Source organism: Aethalodelphis obliquidens, unplaced genomic scaffold (genome assembly GCF_003676395.1).
Source record: "Aethalodelphis obliquidens isolate GAN/ISIS:26980383/991018 unplaced genomic scaffold, ASM367639v1 scaffold17, whole genome shotgun sequence".
Lineage (NCBI taxonomy): Eukaryota > Metazoa > Chordata > Mammalia > Artiodactyla > Delphinidae > Aethalodelphis > Aethalodelphis obliquidens.
In genome coordinates this window covers 12,207,197-12,221,883 of record NW_020837961.1, presented here as the reverse complement: position 1 = coordinate 12,221,883, position 14,687 = coordinate 12,207,197, and the positions used below count along the sequence as shown (strand labels likewise).

General features: G+C 37.2%; 1 long non-coding RNA gene across 2 annotated transcripts in view; it reads left to right on the top strand.

The window, feature by feature from the left end:
• Positions 1–14,687, top strand: part of LOC113625962 (uncharacterized) — a 199,709-nt gene that overhangs the window by 161,577 nt on the left and 23,445 nt on the right. For both annotated transcript variants that reach the window (XR_003434971.1, XR_003434970.1), the window contains exons 4-5: positions 6,615–6,731; positions 14,422–14,506. This is a non-coding gene — a long non-coding RNA (uncharacterized LOC113625962). The remainder of the gene's footprint in view (positions 1–6,614; positions 6,732–14,421; positions 14,507–14,687) is intronic.

The following is a 14,687-nucleotide window of genomic DNA, read 5'->3' as shown; positions in this document are numbered from 1 at the left end:
ACATATATATTCATGTTACATTTATTTAAATTATTAGTAAATTTTTAAAATTGAATATCCAGTGACCAGCCTGTGTCTATTGCTCTTTACAGAAATTACTCTGTCCTTATCTCTGAAGAGGATATATTGACCAAACAATCACAACCTGAGCCACATCCCCTAATAAAATAAAACTAAATACAAATGGGTAATATGTATTGTACTTATTTATATTTAATCATTATGATGGCGTCAGTAAACAGTTTTGAAGATGAAGTTTTTAGTCTTGCTGGCTGGCCCAGTCTTTCGTGTGACTAGTGAAAATTTTGGTGCTGTCTGTGACCATAAAACTTAATATACACAGGAATTAATTCTATGGCCTTAACCTTATGAGAAGACTCTATGACCTACTGAGTTCAGCAAAATCAACACAGTGTTTTAGAGCACAGAGATGTGGAAAGCCAGTGAACCAAGAACAAAAATGCTGGGCTGACAATTCTGTGTCCTACTAGGGCACCTCTGCCTTTATTGTTTTGGAGAAAGTGCTCTGACATTCAAAGTTCAAAGGACATAATGAAGTATTTGCGCTCATATTTAATTTTCTGACCCAGGTAATAAATGACACCATAAATTTAGGATTTCTTCAACCTTAATGGATGAAATTTTTTTTCTCTTCATGGGCCTGTAAGTACAAACCCTTAAGGACGAACATTTCAGTCTCCCAATGACGATCTAAATCTTCACATTTTAAACTTTGGATCAATTGTTCACTGTGCAAAAAAGTTTAAAGACTGCAGTCCTATCATGTTTTCTTCTACCTTTCATTAAGCTTTCAAAATCCTTGTTACGGATAGTCTTTTTCTCTCTCTCGGGGCCTTTTAATTTTTAATCACTGTTGTCTCAAGTGCTGATCATATTTCTGAGAAATTACTTTATGTAAAAGATGGAGCAAGATAGAGTTGCCACATACCTTTTTATCTTTTCTGTGAAGTTATTTGGACCTAAAGTTGTGGTGACAAGGTTGCTTCTAATAGATTCTGTTGCCATGGAAGCAGGCTGTTGAAAAGAGCAAGACTCAGGGCCTCCAAGTCTTTGCATGTTTATATCCACACTCACAAATATACAAATTTTAGATTGAATGGCAAACTGTATACAATGAAACTTGTTGATCATGCAATATTTTTCGAAAACAAAAGTTATAGATACTAATATAGCAGAGTTGAGCTAATCATATATAATCAGGATTCTTTTATACAATAAATTGGTGAGCTGAAATAAATTTTTTTTTTATGTTGGGGGTAGGAGTTTATTAATTTATTTATTTATTTTGGCTGTGTTGCGTCTTTGTTTCTGTGTGAGGGCTTTCTCTAGTTGTGGCAAGCGGGGGCCACTCTTCATCGCGGTGCGCGGGCCTCTCACTATCGTGGCCTCTCTTGTTGCGGAGCACAGGCTCCAGACGCGCAGGCTCAGTAGTTGTGGCTCACGGGCCTAGTTGCTCTGTGGCATGCGGGATCCTCCCAGACCAGGGCTCAAACCCGTGTCCCCTGCATTAGCAGGCAGACCCTCAACCACTGCGCCACCAGGGAAGCCCCTGAAATAAATTTTAAAAAATACTTCTAGGAGCCAGAGAGAAGTTATCATTCAAGATCTGAAATGAAAGAAAAAAAAGGAAGGAAGAGGAGGGAAAGAAGGGAGGAAGGAAGAAAAAATAGCCAACTATTTAGTCACTAAGTACACACACCAAGTATGTGTATGTGTTCCATAAGGATAAGATCAATGTCCAACGTGTTTCTTTCCCTATTCTCGGTGCTTAGCCCAGTGCATTACACATAATAGATGCTCCGTAAATACTTAATGAGCGAATGAAGACGTAGGGGTAGCAAATAGCAATGTTGGTGACAAAAAGATTTGACTCACAATGGTGTGGAGAATCTAAGGGAGAAGGTAGTAGCCCTTAGAGTATCATATATATGAAACCAGCCGGACTCAGCTAGACCCTCCTATTAGGGTAAGAGCAGTGCTTGGGCAACTGACCCACTGCAAGACTTACAGTAGAACACAGAATACATAGTGTTCAAGAGCCAGTGACTATCTCTGGACCTGGTCCAGACAAAGTTAGTAATAAAAGACTAAAATGGAGTAATATAACCATTCAACATGTGGTAAGGCTATAGGGCTACTTGGAAATCCAGGCGGACAGTCAGGCCATGGGTAATCTAACAACTGTTAGCAAAGTGTGTATATATAGCCATGGGAGTGTATATGCAGTCACAGAAGGTTTTCTACACAAATGTACAGGTTTCTTTTTCTAAATATTGCAGTGCTGTTTAGAGCTTAGTATTTGACATATTCACTCTTTTTGAGACCATAGATATATATTTTTAACAGATGCATCAAAAGAAAAATATAAAATCTTTTTTAAATTGATAAAACATTTACTTTGAAATAATTTTAGACAAAGTCACAAAAATAGAACAGAGTTCGTATATAACTTTTGCCCAGCTTCCCCTAATGGTAACATCTTACGTAACCACAGTACAATGATCCAAACCAGGAAAGTAACATCAGTACAACAATGTTAACTAAACTAAAAGTCTTATTCAAATTTCCTCATTTTTTTCATCAGTATCCTTTCTCTGTTCCAATATCTATTCAGGGATCTCACATTCTGTTTATTTCTCATGTCTCCTTAACTTCCTCCAATCTGAAGTCAAAACCTTTTAAAAAAGAGGAAATTTTTACTTTTCATCAGAATAATATGTTAAAAGTTAAATTTTCAACTAGCAGTATTGGTGTTTCTCAGGTCCTCCCCCATTTTCAGAGCACAGCCAAGAAAAGGAAGTAAGAGTCTGTATTTAATGGGTGGGGGGGAAGACTTACAGCTCTCTTTCCTACAACCTGGGCTTCTCTAATAATTGCTTTGTGTTGTTTGGCTTTAGTTTCTGCAGGATTTCGGGGGGAACATTCAAAATCCCTGGACCACTCTTTAGTTAACAAGTTGCAACAATTGTGAACAAGAGTAGAAGAGAGTAGAGGAGTAGAGTGGAGAAGAAATCAGGTGGGCTTCATTCAGCAGGACATTCTGCTGATGAGAACTAGAAATATACTAAGGAATTGAGGTTACAACCACCATCCAAAAGACAGAGTCTAGGACAGAGCTCGTGAACTCCAGTGCCAGATAAGTATTGTGAATAAATAGGGTGGGTACAAAATCCAGGACTTGTGTCACGATAAAAATCACAGTGTGTGAAGAAAATGGCAGGTATCACTCTGGCTCAGTCAGTAATGATATGGGGGTGTGGTGAACTAGAGGGTACATATCACGTCTAAAGCAGGCAGTTGGTATTCAGCTCCACCTGAAATTTACAATCAGAATTTGAGCCCAGGGTTGCAAGATCCTCAGATGGTTTTTGTTTTTTTTTTTCTGGAGAACTTTCTTTTTTACCCAAGAGAATTTTATGTGAAAATTCTTATTTTTATCTATTTTTTAAAATTTTAGGAGATTTTATACTCACAAAACAGCTATAACATTAAATTTTCTCCATAAAATACGTATGAGTCTCAGTTAAATACATCTAGATGCTGGATGGCCTGCTAAGTGTGCTCAACACCTAAGTGACCAATTTCTACTCGCTGCTCTTGCAATGGGACAAGTCAAATGCCGTAGCAAAAGTACAAATTATGTCATGTCATAGACTTTTAAATTACTATTAGTAAGTTCAAACAAATCAGAAAAAACCAAGAGTCTATTACACTAAAAATTTCTAGGAAGGTGATCCGTAGACAGCAGTGCTGATAGAAAATTTTTATATTTAAATGTTAGTAACTAACATTGGCCTGTGAATTTCTCTTGAAAAATCCCTCAACTCTTGAATTATCTAAGAATTCCAAGGCCTTTCTCAGTCAATCAGAGTTGGTCTGCTTCCAAACACTGTGAAAAGAAAAAAAGAGGACAGATCTGTTTTCTCTTGCTTTTACTTCTCCTGGCCATGGAGTGGTCATTGTTAAAGATGGGTTGGAACAGATGTTGGTCCACTGCTGTTGGATGGTCCTTGCAGATCCAGATCTTATTCAGGCCACAGTTGTCACATTGAGCTCCAGCATTACAGCTCTTTCACATTCCCACAGTCAGCCATTGCTCCCCGGTGCCCAGAAACATGCTAGACTGACTATGCCCAGTGGAGCTTCCAGTATCATCCAGAAGCTGTTTTCCTTGACAGTTTTCCTTGAAAAAAATCTTTGGACATTTTGTGGATCTCTAGTCTTTGGCCCAGAATCCTGCTTTTCTCAGGGAAGTTTTATTTTACTTGATTATTTCGTGTGTCCTACACCTGGGCCTTATTCTGTGCCACTCTGGTCTACTCTATACCAAAAAGACTCGTCAACTCTGAACTTTGAGAAGTAGGAACAGTGGAGGTTGGAACTTCCTTTTTTTTTTCCTTTCCCAGGAGGTTGAAGCCTCTTAACACAAATTCATCTACCTCTCCCTAGTAATCAGCTCTACTGAGGTGGCTTTTGCTAAACCACTAAGTAAACAAACAAATAAATAGTCTAGTTACAACTTCCTGGAGGACAAAGGATACAGGTAACGTTACATTTACATAACTCAATGAGGCCATTCAAGTGACTCAACCCAAAACAAAGAAGGTCTGGTCCAAAGCAGTCTCATCTTTAGGCATAGGAAAGCCTTCCCTAAATTTAAGAAATTTCCCTCAACTAGCATTTGATATAAATCTTTACCTTAATACGTAACCTGTTATCCAGATTTAAAGAGTTTGATAAACTTGAAGCCATTCCTTATAGGGAGTCAATATAGGAAGTAAAAGCAAAGAAATACAAGATTATTACTGATATGTAATTATTTGACATAAAAATCTTACTTCCCCATTATGAAATTGCAATTGGAATTGGAACTGAAAATGAGCACATTTATCACAAATCTTTAGTAGGTAGAAAGTGCAATTCCTATACCTGTTATAACATATATATTCAAACATCTGCAAGAAAACTTCAGCAAGCACTTACGTATTCTGTGCCTAGATAACAACTTTGTTGCTGGTTAGATCTTTCTTTTAACCTTCTGCACAAAGTGAAGAGCCAAAAAATGCTTCAGTCCTCAGTGAATCTGTAACAATTTTCCCTCTGTGGGTTGTTAGCAATAATTAGCCTGGATGCCATTTATGGCAAGGGTACAGACATTTCGATTTGTGAGAGTATGTTTCAAAGGCTCTTCAGTGCTGAATGTCTTCCTTGATTGGGAATGTGCAACTGAATAAAGGAAACATCATTTAAAAGGGAGTTGGGGGGCGACTTCCCTGGTGGCGCAGTGGCTAAGAATCCGCCTGCCAATGCAGGGGACACGGGTTCGATGCCCTGGTCGGGGAAGATCCCACATGCTGCGGAGCAACTAAGCCCCCCGTGCCACAAGTAGTGGCGCACGGGCACCCAGAGCCCGTGCTCCGCAACAAGAGAAGCCACTCCAATAAGAAACCTGCGCACTACAACGAAGAGTAGCTCCTGCTCTCTGCAACTAGAGAAAGCCCACATGCAGCAACAAAGACCCAACACAGCCAAAAATAAATTTAAAAAATAAATAAATTTATATAAAAAAGAAATAATTAAAAAAAATAAAATAAAATGGAGTTGGGAATCCAGAAGGGGAAACTCTCACGCACTACCACTCATTGCCATCTGCAGACCCCAAGAAGGAAGAGACATACCTTGCATCTCCAACAGGAAAAAGATTACTACTTTACTACCCCAGCAGAGGAAGGAAGATTTTCTGCTTGCCCAGCAACAAGTGCAACCAGTGGGAACATTGCAACTCAGCCACTGGGAAACCATCATTAGCCTGAACTCTCACTTTCCTCTGATGGACTTTCATTCAAAACACCTCCTCCCAACCTTTCCCTCTCCTCTATAAAGTAACGTTACTCTCCTTTGTTTGCTGGACTTGGCTATGGTTTTTGCTACAGAGAATTGCAATTCTCCTCTATCCCTGAATAAACTTATTTTGCTTGTAAAATAACTTGCTGTTTTTAACAGAAATAATACTTTATTTTGCTTTTCTTCTCTTCTACTTTTTCCCAAGAAACCTAAGAATTGTTTCAAACTTGTACTATGTGTGAACTTTCTAAATAGATTGTAGTGGGTTTGTGAGCTTTAGGAGAGACAACGCTTGGGGAAAAGATCCCAGGCTGGTGAGACTTAGGGACTTGGATTTCATCAGCTGAGCACCGAGAGACTTCGTTTGCTCACTGGTAAATGGAGAAAATAATATTGGCTCTGTCTGCCTTACAAGGCCGTGTGAGAAATAAATGAGATAAAAAATAATTATTTGAAAATTCCCAAAGCACAAATACAAAATATTAGTCCAGGGTAGAAAACTTTGTAAGTGTCAAGGTGAAAAAGTTAGTGCTAATCTAATTTAAAAGTCAGTATGTGACAACTTTTTATTACTGTGCTTATAATTTTATGAATAACAGGAAAAAACCATATATGATATGGTTAAATGGTTCACACGGATGACCTAGCAATTTCATACATACTCCAAGAAGACCATAAATACTACTCTTTACATGGTAAACATGGGTCAAAATGTTAATACGAAACAAATTTTTTATTTCTTTCCTCAGAATAAGAACTTCTTGGAAAAATAATTGCAGCATCAAAGAATGCTCTGGATGAAACAGGTCCTGGACACAAATTCCAGTTTGCAGCCTACATTCCCTCAGTCTTACGTCTCATTTTGGGTATGCAATTCTGTAGTTGTTGTCTTTTTTCTTTGAGGTTACAAACTTGCATGTGTATGCAGGTGTTTTGAGAACTTGTTTTTGAAAAGTTGATTGGTGGAATGGATTTGAAAAGACCACGAAGGATCAGTGATCCGTTAAGTAAAAACAAATTTAACCACTTACATGATGTGTCCCAACCTTGTTAATGAAAAAGAAATAAATGTTTGAAGCAAATTAACTCGGAGACTCTCCAAGATTTCTTAATGCAGCTAAACTCCTTTAAGAAATGCTTGGAATTTTTGTTTTAATTGATATTTCACATTAACAAGCTGGCATCCCTTAATGGCCTGACATAAGAGCCATTTAACTGAGCTCAGTCACCCGTGAAAATTAATTTTCAAGATTTAATAAAGGATATTATGAAGGGTGGGCCAAGATGATTCCCATGATGAAAATCAGTGTAATGATACTAAGGGCAAACTGTGCAAGCCCACCATGGGTTCAGGTATTTCAGTGGGCTTCCCAGTCAGTGTTACCCCTTCCTAAAAGAGGTTATTGCCAAAGTTTTACTGACGATGAATAATTAATTCTAGTGGCTTTTGGAACATGTAGTTTGTTGATTGAAATATTGGATAAAAATATAGAGTCTACAAAATGGCTCATTTTTAAATGGATTCAGACCTTTTACAGGTCAAACCAACTAAGCCTCTCCTTCAAACATAAAGATGTGCATAACTCTAACGTGAGATTTAATTGTGTCCCCAAAGCAATGTTATATAAAAGGTCATATCCCACACATAGCATGGCCTTATGTATCCACAGAGAGACACACAAACACAAGCACTTTCATCTGCCATGTGATGCAGCTCCTAGAATGTTATGTCCATACTGCCTTTGTAAGACTTCTAAAAAGGCATAATTGAGGAAGCACCCCAAGTGAAAAGTATACACCCAGAGGCAAATATATTTGAAAATATTTTTCTTCTTTTAATAGGTTAATTTAGACATTTGTTGATATGACAGGTACTTTTGGTGTCATACTTCTATAATATTACATTATGCTTTAAAATATTTTTGTGGGTTTAAAGTTTTTTGGTTTGTTTTTATTATTTTGATTGAGTGTTTTGAAGGTTTGCATTTGTGTTCTATTTATTACATTTATAACTATTACTTTACATAATACTCTTAATCCTCTACTATTTTAAATAGTATCTGTTAATTTCCTTCAATGAGTAATAAAAAAAATTAGGTATTTCTTCTTCCTTCCCATTCTTTTACCCATTCTCTTTCCCATTTATTGTGATTGGTTATAATATCTTTCTTAGTGTTTAATTTTACTGTTACATGTTCTTATGACTCTATTATATTATTTTCTACCTTTAAGTGATATATCCTAAATCCCAGCTACATAAGATGAGGTTATCAGTGTGCGTTATATTTTCCCCAGATTCTCACCTGCTTCACTGTATAATTTTTGTGAGAGATCTCACTTCTATATTGTCAAAGTTTATGCTATTTTCGCTTGATTCTGTAATCATAACCCTATATCTATGTTACTCTTGGTCCTATGGTTATATAGGATTAATATTCATCATCACCTTTTCCTCATTCATCTCGTACTTGGATGAAGTTCTTAATCTAATTGTTTTTTTCTTTTTCAAAATGGTTTACTCTTATACTTAGATGATAAAATAGCCAGGTACAATTTTTTTATTAGGTGACAGTGTCTTTTTTCGGTAATTTGTAGGCAATGCTCAGTGAATGTTTCATGTTCAGTGTTGACTTGAAGGCCTGTCTGATTTTGTTTTTCTCCTTTACTGGCTTTTGTGGGATAGTCCCAATTTATGCCTATTGTCCAGTCATACTTTTTTTTTTTTTTTTACTGTGCGCAGGCCTCTCACTGTTGTGGCCTCTCCCATTGCGGAGCACAGGCTCCGGATGCGCAGGCTCAGCGGCCATGGCTCACGGGCCTAGCCGCTCCGTGGCATGTGGGATCTTCCCGGACCGGGGCACGAACCCGTGTCCCCTGCATCGGCAGGCGGACTCTCAACCACTGCGCCACCAGGGAAGCCCTATTTTTAAGGTTTTTGATAAGCATCACCAAGTTGCTTTTTAGGAAGATTACACCAGAAAATCTTCCACCATGAACATATGAATGTGCTCATTTCAGCTCATGTTTGCTAACAGTGAATACTATTATTTTGAGATACTTGTTTATTGCATTCCTGAAAAGTAGTATCTCATTGTATCAGAGGCAGCCAGTTGCCACCAAAATCCCTTCTTCCATTCTGCAGCATGAATCTGTAGTTCCCCTCTTTTCCATGTGTCTGCTCAGCTACAGGCCTCATCCCCCAGCCCCCCTTGCAGCTAGGTTTCACTTTGTGGCTAGATTATCAGCAGTGTAAACAGAAGGACATGTGCCACTTATGGATCTTGACCTTAAAACACTGACTGACTACTTCCCTGAGGTTTTTTTTCCACTGTCTTTCCCCTAGAACATGGGTGAGCCTATGACAATGTGTTTGGGAATTGCAGAACTACAAGATGGGAGAAAACCGTGTTCCTGAATGATAGTGTGAAACAAAACCACTCAGCTGACTTGGACTTTGTCACCCATGACTGTTATAAGAGAGAGAACTTAATTACTATGTTCTTTAAGCCACTGTATTTTGGGCCTGTTTATTACATCAGCCTAGCTTTTACCCTGATTTATGTACTCATTTTATTTTATTTTGAATTATTTGCTGACTTTATATTACAAATTTCTTTCTGGGGCTAAATGGGTTTGAAATAACACTTTGTACATTAAAGTTAATAGCCCTTTGTTGTTTATAATTTCATTTTCCTTCAAATTCTTCTTAGGCAGTTATACTTCTCAATTATCTTGGTATCATGTCCAATGCATTTCTTCATTTTACTTAGGGAAATATTCTATGCTAATATACATAATGCTATTAATGAGAGTCCTGAAACTAATATTCTCTTTCTGCTTCTGCCATTAACTCATCTGTAAAATTAATTTCCAAGACCTCTTCTAGCTGTATAATTCTGTGATTCAGAATAGCTTTCATACTTGAGAACTAATAAGGACACAAACATCTAAAAGCTACAACTTTAAACCACAAGAACGAGATAAGTATTATAGATCATCTAACTATTTTTTGCCATTTCCTTCTTTCTGCTGTATTTCTTAAAGAATTGGAGATGGGACAATAACATAAGGGAGATTTCAATAAATTTTTTGAAGCTGGACATTAGATAGAGGAATGAGAACTGAATTAGTTGGGTTACCATCTCAGTGATTATAGTGGGACCTACTGATGTAATTAATCACCATGCAGAACCTATAAGAGATTCATCAATTGAAGGTGTCAAGTACTGTGAAGGATAAATATAGACCCTTTCTCATATCTCAGGAGAGGAGAGTTTTAATCAGGACCAGGGGGTACCTGGCATTTAAGAGTACAGGACTGAGAGGTAGGGATGAAAACATGGTATGTAGTGAAAATCTTCATACTGAACTGTGGAATCCTCAGTCACTTCCTTTATTCCTAGCATTTCTGAAGTAATGTGTATAGAAGACTCTGAATGACCCTAGAGAAAATATCTTAAAGTGCTGAAATTTGAATTTCTTCCCATGAAAAGTGCCTAATATAATGAAAATCCATATAATTGCATATCATCATAAACTTTCAGAATAGGAATAAAGAAAAAAAAATCCTAAAGTCTTCCTGAAGGTAAAACAGGTCATGAATAAAAGATCAGAAATAAGAATGACATTAGATACCTCAAGAACAAAACTGAAGTATGAAGAAAATAGAGCCATACCCTTACAATTGAAAGAAAAAATAATTCTCACTCAATTAAGTGTGAGGATAAAGATATTTTCAAATTCTCAGTGTTTCAAAAAGTGACCTCCCATTCACCTTGTTTCTCCTAGGAATTGACTGGAGGATATGTTCAGCTAAAATGAGCGAGTAGATCAAGAAAAAGGAAGAGAAAAAAAAAATTAGAAAAAAAAAAAGGGGCTTCCCTGGTGGTGCAGTTGTTGAGAGTCCGCCTGCCGATGCAGGGGACACGGGTTCGTGCCCCGGTCCGGGAAGATCCCACATGCCGCGGAGCGGCTGGGCCCGTGAGCCATGGCCGCTGAGCCTGCGCGTCCGGAGCCTGTGCTCCACAACGGGAGAGGCCACAACAGTGAGAGGCCCGCGTACCGCAAAAAAAAAAAAAGGAAAAAGGAAGAGGTGGAGCCCTGAAAAGAGGGGAAGACATTGTGAAGGGAATTATTAGGATGATGGCTGTGTATAGATGGAGAGAGAAGACAGTCTACAGTGGAGCAGGAGAATGGAGGAGCTGAACTGACATCTCCTGGATAGACAATTTGAAGTAGTAGAAAACTTGGAAAAAATTTTGCTAGGTCTGTTTGAATCTTTGGGGAAAATTAGAGATAAGCACATAACAGGCCAATCAAAAAGAAGTTAGGTATTAACTAGGGAAAATAATCTTATGAAACACCAACATAATTGTAGTATACTTGGCAGTATACAGTCTTTACATAATCACAATGCTGTAAACTCTGACTACTGATCTCACCAAACAATTACAAGTATATTAGAAAGGAGGGTGGAGGTGAGATACGTGTTTATGAGATTACTAAATCTTCACCTGTCTCCGGTGCTATTTTATCTTTAAACTATGAATGTGAATTTCTATAGTAAAATAAAAAAATATTATAGACAAGAATATATCCATACTTTGCATTAGATTTCCAGAAATTTTCTTGGAATAATCTTTTAAAACTGCTGTCTGTGCTTTTAGAACTGGTCATTGCAATGCTCCAACTGTAAAAGCAAGAGCGATGCAGTTGTATTTTTAAGATATTGTAGACACACTTTTAAAAGTGTTCTTCTTAGGTCAAGCTTCTCTCTTGTTTTTTTAAAAACTTTATCAGTGTTTCAATATTCTTTAGCCACTGGTTTTCCGTGAAGGTTGAAACCCTAAAGTTCCACAGAATCCTTGATAACAGGTCTCCTTATCCTACATGAAATGAAAAAATACATGATTTGATGATTAAGGGTTCATTCTAAACAGAATCAAAGGGAATTATATATCACATTTTTATATTTGGGCACAAATTTTATATCTTTTAACAATCATATTAAGTTACTTGCTCTTGCTTCTAACCCTTTGTTCTCCAGAGGTCTTGCCATGCTGTCTGAATAGAATATCCTTTCCACTATTTGTCTCTTGATCCATATTTGTGCCTTTATCAAACATCAATTTAAAATAAATTTTCTTCATCAAGACCACTTAAATGGTTCTACTCTACACTGATCATTCCATTATTCCATTTCTCTTAGCGTTGATTTTTTGTTACATTAATTTGTACCTGTTTCCATGTCATCTTTGCATGTGTTGTTATATCTTTTCATCTGCATTTTGTTCCCCTATTATATTGCAAATTCTCTGAGAATGAGGACAATGTCCTTAACTTCATTTGCATATCTCCATGACATCCAGTAGAGAATGCCATTTGAAGGCAGCACTCAATTAAATCACATTTCCACTGACAGAATCATGTCTAGCTTTGGAAAATATGGTTTATGAGGCACTAAGTATATATACTTTTGTTATGTATACTTTTTTCTTAAGAATTCTTTAGGAAACATACATATACAGTATTATGTAGAAGATACATGCTGAGTGGCTTCAAAAAAACTTACCACCAAATGTACTGACTTATAATTTTAAAAAATTCAGAGGGCAGATAACAAAATATCATATATATATGCAGGTTGGACAAATAATATTAATTCATTCCAATAATATCCAAAATAAACAAACAACAAAATTTTATCATATGTTCTTTCTCTCCATAGTTTAAAAAGTAGTCAGCCTGGGGCTTCCCTGGTGGCGCAGTGGTTGAGAGTCCGCCTGCCGATGCAGGGGACACAGGTTCGTGCCCCGGTCTGGGAGGATCCCACATGCCGTGGAGCGGCTGGGCCCGTGAGCCATGGCCGCTGAGCCTGCGCATCCGGAGCCTGTGCTCCGCAAAGGGAGAGGCCACAACAGTGAGAGGCCCGTGTACAACAACAACAACAACAAAAAGTAGTCAGCCTGAATTTATATATTTACATTAAAAATGTATGTTGAGAGTGGTAAAATTTCTAACAGACTTTGGCTTTCTATAGTATCCAGAATGTATATAACCTCTTTAGCTTGGTTTTTTACACACTTGCCTCAAACTCCTTCTTCAATCTCATCAAAATTGTATCAAACGCGCAGTTCCAGAATTCTGCTTTTGGCTCCGTAAACACAGAATCTTAAAATGTTAAAGCTGGAAGAGTTCACTAAGTTCCAAAAATTCCCAAATATTCCAGAGCAATAGAATCAGGAAAGAATTCATAAAACTGAAGATCCCAGGCCCTATTCCAGCAGTTGTCACTTATGAGGTAGGGCCTAGAAATCTATTATTTTAACAGGCACCCTACTTATTCCTAATGTATTGACAAATCAATGATTTAGTCTAGTTTCTTCATTATAGATATAAATAAATGAAGACATTATACATATATAAGTATGTGTGTATGCATATGGATGTATTGTAAATGTCATGCTGCTCCTCAGATGTAAGTAAATTCTAATTTTTCTTTTATTTTTTATTGAAGTATAGTTGAATTACAATGTCGTGTTAATTACTTCTGTACAGCAAAGTGACTCAGTTATACACATATATACATTCTTTTTCATATTCTTTTCCATTATGTTTTATCACAGGATATTGACTATATTTCGCTGTGCTATATATAGTAGGACCTTGTTGTTTACCCATTCTATATATACCAGTTTACATCTGCTAATCGCAAACTCCTAATCCCGCCCTCTCCCACCCTCCTACCCCTAGGCAACCAGCAGTCTATTCTCTATGTCCCTGGTGAATTCTAATGCTTAATCCCTCCCTGCTTCCATCCCCTGTCCCATGGCACACTTCCACCTATATCCCTTGGGCAGTTCCATCTTCAAGGCTTTGCCCACACTCTTTCCCATCTGCTGTGGCCTCTCTTTTCCTTTCGGCCAAATCAGTCTTTATGGTACATATCTATCAAGATGCCTTCAGCATCTCACATTCATACAGTTATCTTTCTTCACTAAATTCTTGTTGAACCATTTATCTGACACTGAATCAGATACTGCTGGCATGAAGATTATTTATGGATAACAGTGAATTCTACTCTGGCTTGTGTTCCCATCAAGCCTATTAGAAATTCTATCTTGGGAAAAATTTTACCACCGTGGGGCAGGGGGGGAACCTTATTAATGGCAACAAATCCATACGCATTTTGGGAAAGTGTTTTAACTATCAGCAAACCACATCAATGATCTGACATAGTCTGAAAGTATCATGATATCTCAGTTTCTCAGAGAAGAGATTCTCAAATTTTAATGCACAGATGAATCACTTGCAGTTGGAGTCTCTTAGTATGGTCCAGTGGTATTTTAATCTACACATATTATTCTATTACTTAGCTTTTGATTTGATTTTCTCTCTCATTCAATTGGAAATCTCACAAAGTATTCTGTCTTCGCCATATCCTCCATAGCATCTGTGTATCATATACATAACAAATGATTAATAAATAATTGAATTGAATAATTGAATTTGTTAAGACTGCTACCTAACTTTCTGATTTTAAAATCTCTTTTTCAGACACTTAAAGCAGAAGTTTAACTGGAAGAAATCTGAGCTGCCCCGTAGAAAATCCTTTCTCCTTTGTTTAAGCCAAAAGTAAAAGGTAAGAAAAAGGTAAAAGATGTCATTCTCAAAAAGAAAACCCCAGAATATGTAAAGAGTGGGTCTTCTTTTGCCAGCATCAACTTTAGTTCACATAATTATTTATAATTAGTTCACATAATTATTTATATGAAACTTGCGAATTAAATTATTTATTTATTTACAAAATCAGCTGTGCTAGA